Here is an 18,832-nt window from a genome sequence, read left to right as displayed (position 1 = left end):
TGTTGAGATTCTCAAAATGAGAACAGGTACTGTAAAAAAATATATATTTTATGTTTTAAGGATAGGGACATACTTCTATTTACAAGACCATGCTACATTTAAAAACTCCTGCTGTTGTTACATTGGGAGGGCCCAGATCTGGTGCAGGTAAATTTGCTAACAACTAGTTTTCTCTGAAATTTTGTATGTGTAAAGTTTTTTTTTTTTGTGTGTCTAAGAACTTTCAATTAATTCTCAAATAGGACAAATTGGATTAGTTAAGTCAGTGAGGTTAATGATCTTTATTCATTCTGGTTTCAAGTGAATTATAACCAGAAGTATTTTATTCAGTCTGTAAAGGAGGGCAAAATGGAAATAATCCTGTTTGCTTGTGGCATTAGACGCTTCAGTGCAGAGCTAATTAAGAGGCTGAAAACTTTTGCAATTCCAATAGATTTGTTCTTTGAAAGGTCAAGCTTAATCTTAATATTGCAGAACAAATACAGTTTTTTTCAGCTTATGAATTTATATATTGTTCTTTTTATAGCTCTGTGCTGAGCTGCGTAATATAGTCTTGCATGCACTTCATGTTTGTTTTAAAAGCAGTCTTAAAATACAATCACAGAGGACAGTTGGTGAAATACTACTGAGACCTGGACCATGTATTTCCATTAATTCTTGCTATGTAAATATCTGGATATTAGTAACAATTGACACTTGGAAGAAGAGCATTTAGAGAAACCTGATGCAGATACACAAAGTGTGTGGGTACCAAAGGTGTTTTTGAAGGGAATGCTCCTGAGAATTGTTTATCCAGGGTTAGCATCTGAACTCAAGCCACAGCTTGGCACCCGTCAGACAGTCATCTGTGCTGTGATACACTCACTCTTCTGCTCTCACACCAGCCTCTGGGGCAGCTTGAGGCTACATCAAGAGCTGACATGGAATCACGCAAACACTCCATCAGCTCTGAAAGATCCTGTTTGTTGCCACCTTTCACCTGAAATCAGCCAGCAGTGTAAGTGCACCTCTTCTGTTGCACTGCAGAGGCCAGTACCTTTGCTCAGCTGAGGCTGGAGGCAGCCCTGTTGACTTAGAACTCAGCTCCGAGAAGCAGAGCTCCCTCAGCTGCGAGCATCCAGCTAGCGGCACTGCTTCCCAGCTGATTCCTGGATCTTGCTCTGTCCTTTTCCTATCATCTGTCCAGGTCAAAATCAACCAGCTTAGCTGAAATGAAAGACGAGCCTTCCATTCTCAGGCGTTTCGGGGTAAATACTGCGTACTGGCTCAGTGTGGATAATTTATGGCAGTGGCTTTTTGGATTCTGATTTGCACCTTTGTAAATAAGCCAGAATATTTTACTATTGGCTGGATAAATCATGCTTCCACAAATAAGTATAACTTGGTTGTTGTGGAAAGGAACATACATCTTAGTTATTTTAATATTGTTACAGCTTATGTAAGGTCAGGTACTTCCTTCTGTAGAAAAAGAAACAGAATCAAACTCATCCTTAACACACAGGCTGGGATTAAGTGAAGGCAATAGACCCAAACTGGGATGAAGGATAATAGGTAGCTACATGAACTGGTGTTTGTATAACCGCTACAGTAGTAATGCTAGTCACCAGCATCAGTCCTAGCTGTCACTATGGGGCTTGAGAGAACGTTACCAATGTTGGCAGAATTTTCCTCATTCCTAAAACACAGCAAGGCAGCCGGCAGGCAGGCTGGTGGTAGTTAAGTCAGGTGTGACTGGCAGAGCAAGCCTCAGCGTCAGCTGTGCTTCATTTGTTTTATGTTGTGCTGCTCATTCTGAATGCTTGAGATCAAACACAGTAACAAAGTGTTTCTGCTCATTTTCTGTACCAATTTGTCCTCTCTGAATCTCAGAGTAGAATTAGGTTTCTGAGCAAGGCATGGGAATGCATCACACTTTCCAGAGTGATGCATCTGTAATATTAAGTTTAATGTTCTGTTTTTCTCCTTTGGTAATAGTTAAATTTGACAGAAAAAATTCTGGTCAGTAGCAGTTCTGAATTTTCACTTTGGTCTCAATTTTATTTTGAATTTATTTTTTATTTTTATTCTGGCTTGACTTCATTGCTTCTTGTTGAAATTACTTATGTGCGCCTATTAAAGAGAGTCAGTATTTCACCATTTCAGTTCTCCTTTAGCTTTGCACAGAAACTGATTCTCTGTTAAATTGATAAATGGGTGAAATCCTCTGGAAATCACGTTTGTGCTGAATCCGTATCAGGTGACTACTTGAACTTACCTGTGCAAAAATAATTGTGATGTTTTTCGCTATTGTAATAACATCATAAGATCAAGCCTTGCAGTATGGACCCCACAAGAATAACAACTCCAATATCAGAAAAGTTAATTTCATTCATTATTAATAACAAGCTCAAGCTAAAGTTTAAGGTACAAGGTATTGTTCCGTAACCCCTTTTAAATCATAAATAAATACAGTAAAAAATACATAAGGGAGTTGCTTCCAGGACTAAGTATACAGAATTACTCTTCTACCTGCTGATACTGAATGCATACTTGTACACTCATTCTTAGAGCATATTTAATCAAATTGGGAATATCAGCTCAAACCCAAAGGGCATATAAGCGTTATGTCGCTGAGATTGAATTTTGCATATTCTATTTTTGGTTATCTAGTTATGCGTATGCTGTAAATTGCGCTTTGTATGAACTTCTGTTCAGAGTGATCACATATGGGACCATAAAATTAGTCGAGATGCTCTGCTGAATGAGAAATATTCCCTTTTGCATTGTCTTTTGATTAAGGGGCAATTGAATCATTGATAAAATATAAAAAGAAAATAATATCGCTGCTTGGGATAAAAGATTTTAATTTCCCTGAGAAATTAAACACAAATTATTCCAACTGAACAATAGCATCATTAAATATAGTTCTTTTTAGTGCTTTCCAAGGATTAAGTTACTGGCTGAGCTGATTTTGCATTCCATTAGCTTTGGAACAACTTTAATGCTGCTTTTATGCTGTTTGTGTGAAGCTGTTCTCCAGAAAACCTTTCTTTTCCAGCATCCATGTTTTAGATAGCTTTCCCACAAGGAAATCACAATTAGACTTCATACGTTTTTGCACGTGAGCTGTGATGAGGACAGTAAAGCATCTCTGACTGATAACAAAAATGGCATTTCAGGAATACTTTGATTGCACTTGGAGCAGGAATGCGTTGATCTTGAATATCACGGAGCAATCATGAAATAGAGCCTCCAAATACCAGAACTAGTGGTTTGTACTCTTCCGTTGAGCTCTCACTTGCATAAATTCAGTTTGAATTAGAAAAGTATTTCTTCTTCTAATTTCCTGAAGGCTGTCAGAGGGCATCGATGACATGCTTGCTGGATGGGTATAATGGGTTCTTATTAAGAAGAGAACCCAATTAGTATTTGGCTGAGTGATTTTCAACACCAGTGGAAAAGGCCCAGCTGAACCCGTTATTTTTAGGATCTAACACAGGCATCTCATTTGGTGCTTGATCGGTGCCTAGGGAACAAAAAAGCTCCTTATGCCTCTACTAGACGAATATCTGGATCTGCATCAGGAGGATTGTTTTCAGTGCTGATGATCTGGAGTATCATTTACTACATTTGCACAGTATGTGGCACAATGTAGCAGCATCCTTTAGCTGAGGATCTCAAAGGAAAAAAAGGCAGATGTCGCAGAAAAGTGCAAAACATTCACTCCCTATACCAACTGCTGCCAACTTAGGAAATTAATTAAACATATGTCAGTCTATATGTTAGTAAATGTTAGTCAAGTATGAATGTGACCTTGTAAAACTTTTGGAACAAACAAGGTCTCTGTTGGATAAAACCAAAAGGGGAAAATGAAGCAGAAAAAAGAATGTAGACAATTTTATTGCAGCCAGAACAGAGAAAGCAATGTTTTCTGTTTATCATATGGCAGAACAACACCTGCACATGACACCATAACATCTAAGAAAATACTGAAGTTAGCAAAGTTGCTGCCAGCGCCCAAATTCCAGCCACATTCCTAGCAGAGCCCTCCACGAGAGTCTTCACCGTACGCTCAGCCAGCCTCTCCTCATAGGGCTGCAGGGGTGGCTTTGAGGGCCCCAGATAACCCCAGCAGGGAGGAACAGGGATTCCCCATGAGGTTTCTCAAAAGGAGTTTTTTCTGGGGGAGAGTTTTTTCTGGGTTGCTCTCCATGGAAGAATGCTGCTGAGGATGCAGGCTGGCTGCAGGGGTACATGGCACGTAGCAGAGGATGGAGCTGCAACATGGATGCAGCCATTAAGATTTACTAGGAGAGAGAGGAAGGTCTTAATTCACCTTCTTGCTTTGTATAATTACTTTTTCCTGAATCTATAATGAGCAATCTTATTAAAATAAACGGAACAAAATTTCTAACTTCTTTATACTGAAAGCAGTTCAAGAGATTTTGGCAATTCAATTGCATTTTATTGTTAAGAATAAATATTTAGTGCTTTTGAGTGATTGTCTGATGTAGAATACTGGAGCGAATGCAGCTTCCTACTTGCTGGAGAGAAGGGGTGGAGGGAGGCTGGCAGAGCAGGTAGGTAATTCATATATGAAAACCATTAGAAGAAATTACTTTTGTGGTAAAAGTAATGGAAAATGAGGTTTTAGCAAAACAGCTGCTTTGCAGGAACAAATGAAAACCTACTGTGGGTATTGAGAACACGGATGTAGTAGGCAGATGAAGGGTTCTTTTTATTTGTGAGGAATATATTTGCAAAAGAAGTACAGCTGTCTGGGTTGTTGGAAGACCTAATGCTCCTGTCAGAAATAGTCTTTAAAAAGGTAAGCAAAGTAGAAATACACTTCTCTCTCACTGATATATATTTTTTTAAAAAATAATTTTAAAGACTGGGATTCCTTTATCAAATACTTGAATTAATAGAGTGTATTTTTTTTAATCGGATGAAAAAAATTGTCTCAAGAGTAGTATATATCTATGCCTAAACATATTATCTAGCCAACAGAATTTTACTGTAATTTCCTTTTACATGTCATAATTTCATCAATTTCAATATAGTAAAGCCTTCTTCAGAACAACTTCAAAGTTGTTTGGGGGAATATGGATATTCAGAAGTTTTCTACTAAATCATTAAAAACTTTAGTAAGAGTAGTTTATGGATTTTTCCACCTGTTTCCCCACATTAATGTATAAAGCTATCAGTGATGTCATCTCTTTACAACAGCAGTTGCTTGCAGCTCTGTAATTGCTGTCTGACAGATCACAGACCTTTTACCTGTCTGAGTATAGGTGTATTTATGTGCCTCTGTATTTGTATGAAGTCTGGTTCTCAAAACAGAATGGAAGAATGAGATCCTAACTGTTTAGGAAAGACTGTTTATTTCATTTTTACGCAAAGCTCAGAACCCAATAGATCAGTTTATACCGAGAATATTATCAACAGAAAATAATCAGAATTTATATTTCCTGAGGACCCAGCAAAGGAGTCTGTACTTTATTGTAGCCGTGTGCCAAGGGCAGTCATGCGAGGTGCTGTTGGATGTCACTAGAATCCTCTCCTTTATTCAAAGAGAACCATGAGAAAATAGCTTTTGTCCTCCAAACTAGGTTTTTAGTTATTTTTTTGGTTGAAATTGGAAAGATATTTTTACTTTCAGGTACAGTCTTCCTAAACCCTATTATTAAGCTCTTTTGTTTCTAACATTAGAACACAGGTAAAATTGCCATTTGTTTTTACTGTACATGAAGGTTCAGGTTATCTCTTATTTTATCCAGAGAAGCTCACCTGTTGCCGCTAAGAATGTTCTAAGTAAAAAAACCCCACAACCCCCCAAAAAAACATACAAAAATGAGGGCACATACAGGGACAGAAGGGGTGAGAGAAATTAATAAGGATAGATTGAGGAAAGCTTTCATTTATGACAACATGAACTGACAACCCCAGTAAACAGCCTGGCCTAAGCTCCGTTCTGTCCTGTCTGTAGCTCCCTACCACTGGCATGAGGCCGGGGACAGACCGGGCAGCTCCAGGGTCTGACGAGGCCTGTGCCGGCGCCCGGCGGCCAAGTGGCCAGGCCAGGCTGACCTGCCTGCGTGACAGCAGGTCGGCTCTGGGGGGGCAGAGGCAGGGAAGGAGGAGGAAGAACTCCAGAAGTGGGAGTGTGGCAGTGAGGGCACGTTGAGGGGAAAGAAGGTAAAACTGGGGCATAAGGAGGAGAGGCGGTCGTAACGCGGGGGCAGCAGCCGAGGTGCAGTCGCCCCTCAGAGCCTCCTGCCCTTCGCAGCGGCGCGGCTCTCGGCTCTCCTCGTTCTACTGCTTCGCCTGTTCTCCATGTACAGCCACAAGCTCTGTCCACGGGGAGGTTTGCGCCAGTGATGTTGGTACAGAAGGGCCGGAGTAGATTTTTGTGACAATCTGAGCAGAGACCATCCTTTGTAAAAAAATTTTGTTTTACCTCTGCTTGCTTTCCTTGGGCAATGCTCAAAAATAAATTCTACCTTTCAATAATGTGTCAAGATTTCAGTCATTTGTGTTTTAAGATTGAGAATGATGGGGAGGAGGAGGAGTAGTGGTATTTGACAGCCATTTTATGTAAGGGTAGATATGTGGAAGGTTTTATCCTTACATAATAATACTGAAATCAGCAAACAGTGGCAAGCATCTGGGATGAATTTCTGCCACTTAGCCCAGGTCATGACAGTGGACTGGCTTGTTGGCAGTGTCATCGAGCTTTGGGTGAGGGAGGCCAGGGGAAGGAGCAACAGGCTTGGATCATCTTCCTGCACTGTCACTGTGGAATACATACGAAATGGCAAAATCCTCTGCTTCTAGTGTGCTTAAAGCCATCCAGAAAATGTCACAGAAGAATGTACTGAGAGGAGAACCCTCAGCTGGCAGATTGATGAACTGCTGTAGGAATTCAGATACTAATTTTTTCACTGTCTGGAAAAGAATAAGTGGATTTGTATGAACTCATGAAGCAGTGCTGCAGGTTTTACAGTTTGTCCTCTACCATTTTAGGAGCACAGTAAGTTAGTAAACATACGATAAAGGTAGAAACACCGAGGCAAAACTACTTTGCAGAAAATCAATGCGTGATTTTCAGGGTGAGGCCTTCCAGCTTGGCAGGGCTGGGTTTAGGTCCGTAAGGCTGTCTTATGGGTCAAGTAACTGGAGGACAGAACTGTAATCCTTTTATTGGCTGTTTTCAGCACATTAGTGTGGTAATGGAAGTTTGTGCAAAGTGTATATGCTCTTCTTTTTGAAGTGCTTAAGTGATGGCATGAAAATATTGTCTGGAGCATTTCTGAATCTCCAGCTAACTGGTGCATTTCAGCCATCTAAAATTTAAAAAATAAGTTCATTTGATTGCAATTTGATCAAACTGATTTCTAAAAATCTGTATATTTTGTAAGAGATTTTACTTCATAGTCAAAATTATTACCATTACAGGTAAATTTATGTCTGTTATCTCATTTTCCGTATTTTGTTCCCAGTGTTATGCAACTGTATAATGTAGATATACATTATAGATGGGAAACAGGCAACGCAGGCCAAAGTATCTTTCTATGTATAAGCAAGACAATCATTAAAAAAATCTCCCACAATATTTTCTTTAAAACTTTTTCATAAAGTCCTTGGTAAGCATTTTCTCAGAATAAACCAGTCAGGAAAAACCCCAACCTATAGTTGCATATAGTGTGCATATTATTTGCTGTGTAAATAATAATTATTAGAGATAATAGATCATATAGTTAATTGTCTCTGCTCCTAGGAGTGTTAATTAGCAGAGAGTAATGATCTTCACACATCACTTGCCATTGAAGTTTTATATAATAAGAGGTACAAATATAGCTTTTCTCTCTAAATTAGCTACTGAGTTAATAATTGACATAACTGTGTTTAGAAAAGACTACTTGAATGTGTAAAGCATTGGACATGGTGTTATCCCAGTCACGCACTTTCTGCCATCAGGGTGCAGGGGCTTTGTCTTGCTTTCACAAAGGATTTTTTTTTTAATAAAGTCTCCTTTTTTTCAGAGTTGTAAGTGAGGGGTAGAATGGAATTTGCTGGCCAGAAAGCTTCTTGGCACTTGGACGTGGGATGGATTTACCTAAGCAAGGATGCATTAGGGAGCAGAGATGAGAGCAGGGTCGACCTGTAAATCTGCTATTGACATTGTTAAATTCTCTGGAAGACTGCGTATTTTGTTTTATTTTATATTACATTATTAGTAGCCTGGTTGTCAGAGGCAAGGCAGGTTTCCCTGCAATGTGGCAGGAGTGTGTAGGTAGAGATGATGAGAGAAATATGCTCAGAGCTAGTTCTTTCACAGAAGTTCTAATTATACAGTAAACTAATTGTAAATGCACTTGGCAACAGGAGGTCTGCAGCTTTTGACAGCTCGCTTCCTTAGCTCCTAGTCTCCTTTTCTGTCAAAGAAGGGGGTGACCGTCCTGCCTTAGCAACACGTGAACATAAGAAGACGGATAAATAAAACAATGCTGCGCCCGTAGAATGTAGCATGCCAAGTTAGTCCCATAGTAGATAAAGGTTTATGGTCAAGTTAATTTATGTTTCTTTATTTTCTTTCTTCATGTGACAGAAAACAAGGTAATAAAAACCTCCTTCATACTGGCCACCTTTGCCTTCACAGATTGGTAATTGCACGTTCCACTTGTTCGTGTTGGAATAAATAATCACTGCGAGATTATGAACAGGACTGACAGTCACTTGAAGCTTTTTGTTACTGTATCGTTTACCACATTAGCTTTTTTTTTTTTTTTCCCTCTGCTTGCTTGTATGAAAATGAATAAATTACATTTTTAACTTGCTATGATGCAGCAAATATTTTTCTTATTACCTTGCATAGGATTTTCTTTTATGTTATTTATCTTTCATGTTCTTATTTTCCACTCCTCTTGTATTGGCATAAGATAATTCACTTCTAGGAATAACTGCCAGATAGTTCCAAATATGCTTGTTGATGAATGCAGGCTTTAAATTCATCATTTCCTGCAAGGTATTCCAAAGTGTTTTCATCTAGATATTGCTTATTGTTGTCTGATCCTTTTTAGGACCTTTTAATTATTATTATTTATAAAATATGTTGGCACAATGACTGATTTTAATACATCCTTCTTTCACGCCTATGATACCGTGCCGAAATAAAGTCATCATGCTTTAACTGATTGATATGCTGGTTAGAATTTAGTGTTAGCACCTTGTAGGGGATATTGTCAGGCAGCATGTTTTCCTGATGGGAGCTTTTGTTTTTACCTGAGTGGGTCTAAACCACTTACTTCAGGTACACAAGTTTTAATGTAGTTTTCTTTGTGCTCTCTATCATCAGGACAGGAAGATAATTTCAAATGTGGTAGGGGAGCCAATAATACCAGTTTTACGGAAAATGGTGGTGGTTGTAAAATCAAAGATACACTAACAGGCTTATTAGAAAATAATCTGGTGGGTGGATCCCCTCCTAATGAAATACTACATTAATTTTCTTTCAGATATATGTTCTATGAATATATAATATATACTGTGTAGTTTTCAGTAAGTTTTCTTTTTACTCTCAGAACTCCATTGCGGTTTATTCCTCTGGGGAAAAAAACCCACCAAGCTCAAAAAAACGTCAGCTGGTACAATGCCTGAAATAGAACACATCAGCAATGAAGTATATGACAGAAAAGGTCTTGCTAATTTCAGAGCAATAAATGTGCAGCAGTTACTTTGCAGACTTGAAAAAGACTTTAAATCAACTTGGCATTGCTGTTCTTTATGAATGAAATAGCACTTAGTAGCATTTATTATATTTCTGTTAATGTAAGCAAAATACTGTTTTTTCTTTTCTTTTGACTCACAGCTAGTCCTACAAAGTTGGTATTAAATAGACAGTAAGTAAAAAGCTATGCTTCAGATTCTAGTTCTGATTGCTTCTGCAGGTAGACACCACTACTAATCTTTCTTCCAGTTTTCGCTTCTTGCATGTGAAGCTCTTGGCTTCTCTGGATTCAAATCAATCATATTTCTGTGTTATTTACAAGCGACTGTGGGAAGGTGTCCAAAACTGATGGCCTTTCTGCTTTTAGAGATGGTGCCAGATAAGCTGGAAAGATCTCTAGAATGGATGGGATGCTGAAGAACTTTAACCACAGATTCTGAGCAAACTGCAAGGGGCACTGACTTCTCAAAGGCATATGACTGATGGATCTGATCTCTCAGGGGCATATGACTTTGATGGACAGAAGGCATCCCTTGGATAAAATCCTTTTCCCAGCTGCAGCATAGCAGAGGAAATGGGAAGTTTTCAAAGGAGAGGTTGCTAGAGTAGTCAGAACTATACTGTTCCGTAGCATCGCTGAGGAAGTGACAGACCTGTTTTGGCAGACACCTTGCATGGAAAAATTAAGCTTCTTAGAAGGGAGTTTTAAAAATTTAGGACAACTTTAATAAGTACTACTACAAACCTGTCTCACTCCTGTATGTGCAGACACATAGAGCAAAAGTGTATGGCTGGGTACTGGCCAGTCCTTTATGGAGACACTGGGGCATCTCATCCATCTGAAATCATGAATGAGTGTGGGGCAGTAGGTGTGGCGCATTGTTCATAATACTGGATGAAAGTATTGAGACTACTAAATAGTTCCTAAAAAGGCCTTTGTTATTTTTCTGTGGTTTCCACTTATTCAGGTGAGCAGAGAATTGTTACCTTACGCTTCCCCTCACTCCAAAGGAGGCGGGTTGACAGTGCTAGATGCTGGTTTGCTGGGGCCTGTGTATTTGGAAGACATAAGACAAGTTTCTCTGGGAGAATTTTCCCATAAAGAAGGACAGGATGTGCAGCCATTCCTCCATCTTTCCTGTCCCATCTCCTTCTGAATGAATAATCCAGTAAAAATTGGCTGCAGTCTCAGTCTGCATTTCTGCCCAGAAAAGGCATCATTCTGTGTATCCTGATAAGGAGAGGGTCTGGCCAGAGGCCTGAATTTATAATGCATCTCAAACATTACCCCACCAATCATGCAAAAAAATCCCTCTGAGAAAACATTAGTTAAGCATTGATATAACATATTATATACACTTGAACTCATGCATTTGCCTCCCCAAAACCCAACCCCTAACCAACCAAAAGCAATTTAAAAATACTTTCAGCTGATACGTGCTGGTATAAAGAGAAGCGCATTTTGTGTGATAAGTGCAATAGCTACTGTTAGTGGTTTTAGACTCATTTAGAAATGGATGCTTGAAGGACCCTTTTCCTTACTCTGGAAATGAGTACTATTAACAGAGAAGATCTATAATTATGATGGGCTATAATCAGTAGCTTCAGTCAAGTGAAAAAAACTTCCTTTTGCGTTTCATGTGGCTAGATTTGCTTTGCACTTACTAAATTTAGCTCCTTAAACTGTACAAATTCTTTTTAATTGTGCTGCAACCAGAAAGTCAGTGAGTATTAAGATTAATTTTTGCTCTAGTTTGGCCTTTCTAGAAATTTAGTTTTCCTATCTGAGATATATTTAGTATAAAAGCAGAAAATCTAAAGTATTGGTAAGTTTTGTGGAAATGAAGAGTGTATGCACAGATCAACTACCTATACTATTGCTTTTGTTGAAATTCAGGCTTTTGATGTGCATACATAAATGCCATGCATTTTCTGTTATTTAATGTAATGATTAAATTAATGTACAATATGAATGTTACCACAGTATGTATTTTTCAGGTAGTAGCACTGGGGTTTTCTTGTCGGTTTGCGTTTCTTTTTTCAATTGCTTAGCCCAAAATGATGATTTTTTCTACAGCGCACTACAAGATTTCCAGTTCTAATTAGCAGAAAAAATAGAGAAGGTAATGCAAATTAAAATGAGAGTTGGTGTATTTAGGTTATATATATGGGTGTGTTTGCGCGGAATACCGTCTATATTATCTGCGTTTAGATAATAAATGATGTGTGTTTCAGAACTTTGTGGCTGAAATTAGTAGAAAACATGGATGAGGTGCATTCAGACTACTAGTGGAGGTGTTTGTTTAAAATGTGATAATATCTGATTAAAAGAGTGAACTAGTTAGTTAAAAGTGAGGAAGATTATGTAACTGGAATTTTGATGATGACATGTTCAGGAACATTGAATACGGTTTTCATAGGCAACCTTGGTGGGAGAAGGTCTTGAGTGTACAATTGCTAGTTAGATCACTGCTAAACAAACTAAAGAAAACGTATCTCTGTTTCCTCAGATCTAAAAGATGAGGTTTCAGCCCTAAAACAGACGTACTAATGCATTTAAAGTTGGCAAAAACCATGTAAATCCCTAGTAGTGCTTCTAATTTGGAAATACACTTTTTAAACTGCAGACATTGCCTTGAAATTGAGTTTTCACTACCTGATCAGCTCAACATTATAGTTTGTCTCCTTTCTCTGGTTTCTCTGCAGCACTCGTGAAGCCAGTCTAATATCAGCATGCAGTAAAACCTCAGTTTAATAGACCTAAAACAAGGTAGCAGATGTTGGGGTTGTCATTATGGAGGTACCAATTACAACTCTGCAATTAAGTGCAATTTCTCTTTTGCACTGAAGGAAAAATGTTCAGCTTATTCATCGTTCATGAAAATATAGCAAGCTTTTGCCAAATATATGGAACAAATTATCAGAAATGTATAAAATCTATTTATCTGTTCTTAATTTTAATCAGCTTGGCTTAGAAATGGCACATTTGTCACTGTCAGCTGTGTTCTAACCATTTCGGTGATAAGGGAGAAACATCTTGTTTACTTTATAGTGAGCTTGAACCGAAACCTTGTACTTATACTATATTTAAAGTAAATTGGTTGTTAATTAAAGTAAGTTAATAACAATTACTGTGTCTAATTATTTTGATTATATAGGTTACTTATCAACAGATCTTGTTGCTTTTAAACAAAGCTGAAATGGCAGTCGTATAAATCTAACAATTGCCAGTTTCTTGCGCATGTGGCTGTACGAAAGCACTAGAGTGGAGATTTTTAGTGTACAGATTTGGAAATAGGATACATTTGAGAGCAAATTGTCATTAAATCATACATTTTAAGGGAACATATGAATGGTTTTGATCAAGAACAATAGGAAAGTCCCTACATACAGACAAATAACATCTTATAGTATAATAAATATACCAAGACTCTTCTAGGGAAAATACGGAGAAAAATCTGTACCTGCAAAATTCAGTTCAATGTCATCTGGAAACACTAAGGCTGGAATATCCTAATCATAACTATGATTAATCAGTATTGTCATAACATGGCAGACTTAATTCTTTGCACTGTCATGTGGTGTATTAATGTACCTCTGTTTAAATTCAGCCATTAATTGTTGTCTTTTGGTATTGAGAGATTTTTAAAAATTATTTTTATTTTAAAATTAAAAGACATCAAACCTACTATTTTACCTATTTTAATCTTGAAATGTAGACTATTTATGACAAAAGGGAAAAGTTCAAATTAGAGAACCAAGATTAGGAAATTAAAAGAAATAACACGTGTGGCATGTCTTTTGATTGTGGAGTCATTTATGAGCTATAATTTATAGGTCAATGTTTGGTTCCTTAGAATAAGTATTGTTCAGTTATGTGACAGGACTTTACAGAAAGGTATTATTAATTTTAAAAAGTCATCAGTTAATATTTTCATAATTTGAGATCAGAAATCCTTGATCTTGGCCCAATTGAATTGACTACATAGATAAATGTAGCTAAATTTAACTTCATTAACTAACTCAGATATTGCTTTTACTATAGCTATCCCACTTTTTCTTTGGTTGGAAGCTGAAATAAGTAGCAACTTCTGTTCTAATTAGTTCTAACAATTTACGTTAGGAGTAATATTCTCATATGAATAGCGGAAATTGCTCGTATGTGTCAATATTTTGCAGGTCTGAAAATTTATGTGCAGGCAGTATAAATGTTTTGTTTGTATTTTTATCTCGCATCCTCTGTTCTGGAGAGGGAGTTGAAGAACTGTGAAGTAGGGACTAGAAAAGCGGATGGTGAGGTAGGTTGGAACCTGGCTGAATTGCTGGTCTCGGGGGGGTTTGTGGTACAAAGCCCACCTGGAAGCTCATCACTAGAGTGTATCCCAATGACCAGTAAGGGGGGGCAATACTGCTTCATGTCATTAGTGATCTGGATAACGGGGCTGAGTGCCTGACGTGCAAGTTGGAAGTCGCAAAAACTGGGGCTGTTCAGCCTGGAGAAGAGAAGGCTCGGAGGGGCCGTATCAGCGTGTATGAACACCTGGTGGGAGGATAAAGAAGATGGAGCCAGATGCTTCTCAGTGGTGCCCAGTGAAGTCAATGAGAGCAAACTGAAACACAGGGAATCCCGCTCAGAGATGAAAAAACGTTTTACTACGAGGGTGGTCAAACATGGGCATAGGTTGCCTAGAGAGGTTGTGGGCTCTCTCTCCCTGCAGGTATTTGAACCCCAGCTTGGCGCAGCCCTGAGTGACCTGCTGCAGTGGAGGCACTGGGCTTCGGTGGTCTCCCAAAAGAGGGAGGCTGGTGCCTCCCAGCCTCAACTATACCGTAATTCTGTAAAAAAATATATACAGGACTGACAGATCCATCTTTTAACTAGTGAGAAGAAGAAACAATTTTCATGTTTGTGGCAGTATTTTTTTGCCTTATCCTGGTTTTATTCAAATGAATCCAAGGCAAATTTGGTCTTCAAACTAAAAGGGTAATTTAATTATTTGTTATTAAGATTAAGGGCAAAGTATTACCTCTCTTTGAGTGTAAAAATAGGTAGCAGTCAATGAGAGAGGGAGTAGAGACCGTCACACCAGCCTTTCAGTCTGTTCTTCATGCATGATTTCATCTTCTTTCATAATCACTCTTGGGGGAATTTATGGATAGTATCATTTTTTCCTTGTTCCTGTTATGTGAGCTGAAACAAGTATGAGTCCATATTCACTGAGCCACAACACTGCTGCTCTCTTAACTTTGCCGTGTTGATAGGAAATGTCACACTGATTCATTACATAATTACAGTTGGCCCCTGATTGTGTGATTGTCGCCGTGCTATTATTTGAGGCAACAAGAGATGTTGAAATACACCATTTTTATATAATGTTTTATTTGGCTAAGCTTGTATCCATCTCAATGACTAGCAATGAGAATTATACAGCACCAAGGCATTGCATTAATTAGATATTGTTGCATTATTTTCAGGTCTGTCTTCATATAATAGAAAAAATATTAAATAATTATCCTCCTAAAGATTAGAAAATTGTTCTGCATCAGAGGTAATCTGATGCAGGAAGTCTGGACTTGAACATCCTCCAGCTGTTGTGGTAGGTCTAATTCTGCCAGCTGAACTTAAATGGGTGCAATCTACTGTACCTGTGCTATAAACGATTTATATCCATTAACTAATACCGTCATTCTGGCTACCGTATGTATGTGTTGTTGTTTACACCCTACACAGTGAGGAGTCAAAAATTCCCATTACCAATTTCCTAGGAATTTTTGGCAGATCCGATAGTGAAGTCGTTGTTAAATACCCAGATGGGGCCCTGTGCTGGGGGGCAGTACCGAACGCTGTTGCCGCTCGCCGGAGGAGCCTGCTTTGCCGCAGCTGGAGGGTGCAGCACGTGTCTGATGAGTGACAGGGAAGTCTTTTAAACTGCTTCCCTCTTGCTACATATTTCTTGCTGAGACAGTGTAACAGAGCTCAGCAGGATGGCTCGGTCAGCCTCCCACTGTGAGGGAGATGAAGGTTATCTTATGGCATTAACGATTTGAACTGCCAGCAAATTGGGGTCCTGACTTAGGCTTGACATGCGATATAAATGTACGTTGAGATGACAATTTTACTGTAGCAGAGAGTTCTAAATGACGTGAGGCTGCTGGCTGCGTTCAGCGTGTAGTAATTAAGGGGCTGTCCGGTGGCAGGTGCAGTGCGAAGGCAGCCTCACCACTCACTGGTGTAAAGTACCAACCTGGAAATGTACAACTCTGTTATTGAACAATGTTGGTGTTTACGTTTCTGATTTGAGTCTTCAGATTTGATGTCTCCCGTGAGTGCTGAAATGTTTCAAATGCTTTCATTGTAGGTTGTCTAGATGTGGAATGTGTGTCAGGCTGGTGAACAAATCAGTGCCGGTCAGTCAGGATTTGGAATAAATTTCCCTGATTTTGATAAGATTATGATGGTGGCTGCTCATGCCTAGCATGAATAGTGAGAACGTGAGGTGGCTTATTTGGTGCACGTGTTCCCAAGAAATGGAGCTGCTATGGGTATTAGGCTTTTGTGGATAATGGGAAGCAAAAGGAATTAGCTGGTGTATCCCCTTTTCCAGTCTTTTCAGAACAGATATATGGGACGCACATCAATCCCGGGCAGCACTGGTGAAATCTCAGATATTTATTTATTTATGTGATCCATTTATTATTATTTCCCTCTCCACATTCTCCTTCGTTTTGATCCTGTTTTATGCTAGGGAATACTGCTGATGTGCTTGATTACCGATATACATCTGCGTAAATCCATTTTTTTCTCTCTTAATCCTGTCCCTCCTACTGATTTTGAATTCAAACACCCCATGTCCTCCTGTCTGCGATGGAGATGTTGAAGTGTCTAAATCATTAAAGAAAAAGGGATAGACTTGGTAATAGAGGGGGATTTACTAAAAGCACTTTCCTTTCTCCCATCACCTTCTGTTTGATTCTTCTCGTCCTATTCTTTTTCCTACAAAACAAGCTGTTCATAATCCCTGAGCTCAGCATCCATGCCACCATTAGAGGCAACCGTCATCTGCTTTCCCTCGAGTCTCCTCTCTGTCAGAAACTCTTCAAAATCAAATTTCTTGTTAAAGCCTGTGACTTTTTTTATTTGAGATGAGCTGTAGTAGCATTCCTCAAAGTGTATTACATGGCACCCTGCAATATTTTTCTGATGTCTGCGCCGCACAGTGTAACCGTGTGAAGCACAAATCCTAGTATATTTAGAAAATATCAGCCAGTCTTAGTTACCAGAGCGTGTACAGCATCTATTAAAGAGTTCCCAAACGCTTTTTGTTGTCTGGTTTAGAGCCAAATTCCAAACGTATGTACCATCTGGCTTTGAAATGATGAATGTATAATAATTGGGCCCCAAAAATGGTGCAAAAATAATGGAGCAAATGGATCAAAGTCAGGAATTTAGAAGATCATAGCTATATGGGATGCAAGACCTCTGGTTCTTTGGAAATGAAATGCTTTGCTTGAGCTTGAAATGAAGTAAAGGAAGAGATCTGTATTGGTTTATTGTATACAGATTTTTTAATCCTCTGAATGTAAAAAGGAGATAAATTTTACTTTCTGGTGGACAGGCACAGTATAAGTGAATGGGGACATTTGTGTTAGTCTACTCAGCAGCATGCACAAGAATAAGAAAAAACATCAAACCTTTAAACTTTTACACTTTGGGCTTTAAATGCAGTGAGGGATCAGAGCAGTATGCAAGTTCAACACAGCCTGTTTCTTCTGGTGCCGAAATGATTATGCAACCAGCTCCGAGTTGTTAACTGTTCTTTTTCAATCCCTTATGCTGACCCCAATTCAAACTGACTTTTGATTTTAATTTAACTGACTTTCAACAGCATTGTACCTTGCAGTGATGATTCCCAGTTGTAAAACAGCATGCATATTACCAGAAAGCATGTTGTCTTCTCTGCTGTGTATAAAACAGAGGCAACTTATTAATCATTAACTTGAAAAAACTCCTTAAAATTCCAAACATTCTGAGGACATACTGTGATCTTCCTCATCACTCAAGTCAATAATGTTATTCTAGATGTGTCCTCAAAGGTAGCAAAGATCAGAATCTGCAGGAGATGTGAAGACTAATTTTTATTCCTAAGTAAAGACCTTATGAAAATAAATTTATAACATTTTAACAGTGTAGCTCTGATTTCAGGTATCTGTAGGGACACTTATCTTTAGGATGCTGTTTCAGTTTTCTTTGTTTGAATCTACAAAAAGATTTTTCAAGACTTCTGATGAGATGTTTGGAGTTTGGCTAACTGGTGTTACCCCAGCCATGCCTGTGATTAATATGCCAGCTGAGATACCGTTGGAAGTGTAATGTGGGCAGAAGTTCCGTGAAACCAAAGGCAAGTTCCGAAGTGGTGTTTGGGTCATTAGTCAGATAAGGTTATTAAGTAAACTTTCTAAACAATAATGTAGGTGTAAAAAAAAAAAAAAATCTGTAAGAGAACCTTTGCATATAAACCCCAGCCTGTCTCCAGATGAGCTTTAACGAAGTTTCTGTTGTGTTCTTATGGAGGGGTGTGCATTCCTGTGTTGTTAGGTGTAGGGGATACAGCTACAGAACAATAAATACTCTTAGAACAAATAGTAAACAACAAAAGAGAAGATAAACCCAATTTGTTTCTGGATCTAAACATCCAGAGTTTAGATCATAGCTGAGGTGAAGGATCTGTGGAAATGGTCATACTATGAGAGACAGAAAAAACAGTGCTGCTGTTCAACTTCTGTAGTGCATGGGACCCCACAGGCACCTTCAGTTTGGACTAGAACAGCTGATGTCTAGTCTTACTGCTCTCTTATTGTCAACACATCTTTTGAAACAATTTCCTGTTTCGTAATTGAAAACTATTTAGTCAAGCAAAGTTTTAGATTCTTAATCCTTGGCTAAAAAGATCTTTCATTTTAAAGTTTTTCTCTAAGGGTAAACAGTGATTTCTAAATCTGTCTTGATTTAGCTTGAAGTCAGTTGAATAAACCTGTATCTCCAAAAGGCTGGTACATTTGATTATAAATGTAGTGTGTTTTAATCTCACTGTAGATATCTTCCATTAAACCACTGATTCAAAT

The 18,832-nt window shown here is 38.5% G+C and overlaps 1 protein-coding gene across 12 annotated transcripts in view; it reads left to right on the top strand.

Annotated features, from left to right (window-relative positions):
• ATP2B2 (ATPase plasma membrane Ca2+ transporting 2) overlaps nucleotides 1-18,832 on the top strand; it is a 432,035-nt gene that overhangs the window by 352,395 nt on the left and 60,808 nt on the right. The window lies entirely within an intron of this gene.

Source organism: Falco peregrinus, chromosome 5, assembly GCF_023634155.1.
Source record: "Falco peregrinus isolate bFalPer1 chromosome 5, bFalPer1.pri, whole genome shotgun sequence".
NCBI lineage: Eukaryota > Metazoa > Chordata > Aves > Falconiformes > Falconidae > Falco > Falco peregrinus.
This window is presented reverse-complemented; position numbering and strand designations above follow the sequence as displayed.